This window comes from Cibotium barometz, chromosome 10 (genome assembly GCF_041138505.1).
Source record: "Cibotium barometz isolate CiBa-2024 chromosome 10, ASM4113850v1, whole genome shotgun sequence".
In the NCBI taxonomy this organism is placed as follows: Eukaryota; Viridiplantae; Streptophyta; class Polypodiopsida; order Cyatheales; family Cibotiaceae; genus Cibotium; species Cibotium barometz.
The window spans coordinates 10,033,246-10,036,857 of NC_141055.1; positions in this window are offsets into that span (position 1 = coordinate 10,033,246).

Sequence of the window (3,612 nt, forward strand, 5' to 3'; positions counted from 1 at the left end):
TTATGGTTGCTCTAGCAATGCCTCTTTAGACTTTAGAGCCTCATGGATGGGCCTCTCTTAATTGGATTTGCTCTTATAAAAATAGGGATCTGTTGTGCATTCTTCTTCTATGCCTCAACTGTGTGGATCTGGGAAAGTTGAGCTGTAAAATGTTGGATCGACTTGATACATCTAGTTTAGATGTCTGGTCATCCAAGGGACGATAAGCTCTGGCTACCCCAACGCAGACTTACATCCTTTGCCAATCACTTGGCAAGTTGTTCCATGAATTACAACACTACAAGCAACATTAGGGAGTTTGGAAAATTCTTGATTCCCACTTTGTAAAGATTCACAAATGGGAAGCATGGTGAGCCCTATCAATCTTCTGTCAAAATCCCCTCATGAGACATATCGTTGGAAAGCTCTCAATGTGTAGGCTCTAAATATACAATATCTAAATAAATTTGGTGTTGGACAGCTCAAGGTACTCTAATAAGTAGATTCAAAAGTGTTACCATTTGGAATTTCCAAAGTATGGGGATTTTTCCAAACTCCCCAATATGGTCTTTGGACTCACTTGGTCCTTGCACAATGCTCTGTATAGGCCTTGTATTGTGTTGTGACAGATGTCCCTTTAAGTTCTTTGCCCTTACCCTTTTCTTGTGGCTAGAAGGGGTTCTTTCCATATCCGTATCAGACTCTAAGATCATTACTAAATTAATTCCCCTTAGCTAAGATCATTACTAAATTTCCAAAGTATGGGGATTTTTCCAAACTCCCCAATATGGTCTTTGGACTCACCTGGTCCTTGCACAATGCTTTGTATAGGCCTTGTATTGTGTTGTGACAGATGTCCCTTTAAGTTCTTTGCCCTTACCCTTTTCTTGTGGCTAGAAGGGGTTCTTTCCATATCCGTATCAGACTCTAAGATCATTACTAAATTAATTCCCCTTAGCTTTAGCTTTTTCTTTTGACCCTTGGGTTATAGCTTGTGCCTCCAATTTGACCCTTTAAGCTCTTTGCCCTTGCCCTTTTCTTATGGATGTGCTAATGCAGCCCCATCCAAAAATGTACTAAGAGAATCTTGCAATCAAGGTTTAGTTAAGTGTAGTTTGTGATCAATGTGTGAGTGGAGCTTACTTCTTCACTCCTATCGCATCCCACATAGGTGACTTGACTTGATAGTTATGCTTATCTCTTTAGCACAAGCCACTCGACTGTAAAAGACCTTGTGAATAACATCTTATGTTGTGCTTAGGATTTTCTCTTGGGGAACTTTTTAGCCTTTTGGAACCCGACTCTCAACTATTATGCCCTTGACACATTTTGGCCTCCAATGATGACATTTTAGGGGGATGTTATCCTTTGATCTTTTCTTTCTACTTTGTGTCACTATTAGGGAAGCAACAACTTCATTTGTCTTATGATTCAGCACATAGGTGACAACATCCTTAAGGTTTCTACCCATGTACGAATTGAAGACTTAAGGGTCTTAGGGACATTCTGAGGTGACAACATCCTTTTTATAAAAAAGATTTCTACCCATGTATGAATTGAAGACTTAAGGGTCTTAGGGACATTCTGAGGTGAAGTTTGCTTGTTAACCAACACTTTTGTTGGGGTCTAAGGAATCTCCTTCATGCTGGAGGTTGAAAGGGGGACTTGAATATGCCTTTGCAATTTTTCACTTTCTTCCCAATCCTCCATAGTTCCTCTACCTTTGCCTTGTCTTAGTTGGTTCTTTTAGGAAACCATATCTACTTTGGCTTGGCAAGTTTGTGTACTGGCTCTCTGAGCACTATGATGATTTTTTATGTACTCTAGCTCCCGTGCTCTTAGTAGCCATCTTATGTTGGTTTTATCGTCAGCACCCAAATCAAGTTGTCTGCTTAATAATATCCTTAGGCCTTGAGGGAGAATTTTGTAGTTACCCATCCTTATGTGGCTAGATCATTTCTCAGTTTGGCATTTCTCACTCTCCTTGGGATCCATACTAGCTTATCGTATGTGGCAGGTTTGGTATACATGCTTTTGGGATCCACACTTGTTTTGGTTTCTTGACCTTGGCTTTTGGAGAAATATTGGGTATAAAAGGTGGAATAATTGAGACTTTTGACACCCAGACTTATCAAAGTTTACCTTTGACACACTTGTTTTGGTTTCTTGACCTTGGCTTTTGGAGAAATATTGGGTATAAAAGGTGGAATAATTGAGACTTTTGACACCCAGACTTATCAAAGTTTACCTTTGGGCATTGGTGGTAACATGAATTATCATTTCTTTGGTTGTTTTTACGTTTCTGATGTGTTTGCTCCTTGGTTTTGGCTTAGGAAGGATTGTGGTGGTGGTTGTTTTGATGAAGCTTGAAGTTTGTGGATAATCAAACTCATCGGCTTGATTGGACCAACTTGTAATAAAGTGAGTTGTTTTTGGATCTCTTAGGAGACTTGTCTTGGCTCTCCTTGTTCAAGAAGAGCATTCATAGTTCTTTGCTCGAATTTCATAGTTGCAGTCCTTATCCAATGCTGCAGTCATGTCCTAGTCATGTTTGGAAATCCACCCTCTTTTGAAGATGTTTTCTTTCGGCATAGGACAAAGAAAGTACCTTCCGTGAGATAAGAGTTTATGAGAAAATTAAGCTTTACAACACCTTCACACTCATTGAACAATCCTAAAATAATTTGCACTAAGGCCTTTATAGCCTCAATGACTATTTTGCCTAACGAGACCCATGTCTCATAGGACATTAACTTCCGTTGCTTATATATCTAATAAAGCAAGTTTTGATATACCCCTTGTGGCTGTAGGAAATTCCAAGCATAGCCTTGTGGGCTCAGCATCTTCTTCTCCGTCATCATTGTCTACTATAGCCATGTGGACAGGCAGAATGCCTCTTTACTATTTACCTTTTTCCTCATGAGCCTTGGCTTCTCGTCAAGATTTTTCTTCTCTTATACTTTCTTCTTTTTTGCGTCCTTAGCCAGGTGGATGGCTTTAAGTTGTTCATAAGAGAGAGATCCATATAACTTTCTAAGTTTAATCCAAATTTTTAGGAATCCTTTCATTTTTGGACTCCATTTTTCTAAGCTTACTCTTATTAAGGAATCCTTCCATTTTTGGACTCCATTTTTCTAAGTTTACTCCCATTAAGGAATCCTTCCATTTTTGGCCTCCATCCAATGTTTCTTCACAGATAATGCCTTCCCAAAGGACTCATTCCTCTAAGCTTGGACTCAAATTCTCTATGTTTACTCTCATTGAAGAATCCTTCCATTTTTGAACTCCATCCAATGTTTTTTGAACTCCATCCAATGTTTCTTTGTAGACAGGTCCTCCCGAAGCTATTTCATAGATCCTAAAAGGACCCATTCCTCTAAGCTTAAGTTTTCATTGTTTTTCTTGTAGTTATAAAGCGGTCTCTATCCTAGAAGCTTCAATTGTAAGAGCATTGCACATAAGACTTTGTTTGTGCTCTTAGCTTGTCCATTCATTTACTCTACAGATAGTATGGGAAGACTTATAGTGGACAACCATAAATTCTTCTAAATGAAACTCCACCACATCATCTAAGTCATCGAGTCCCTCGACGATGACTCATTGTCCATAGCCCCCATGATGATATATCATGAT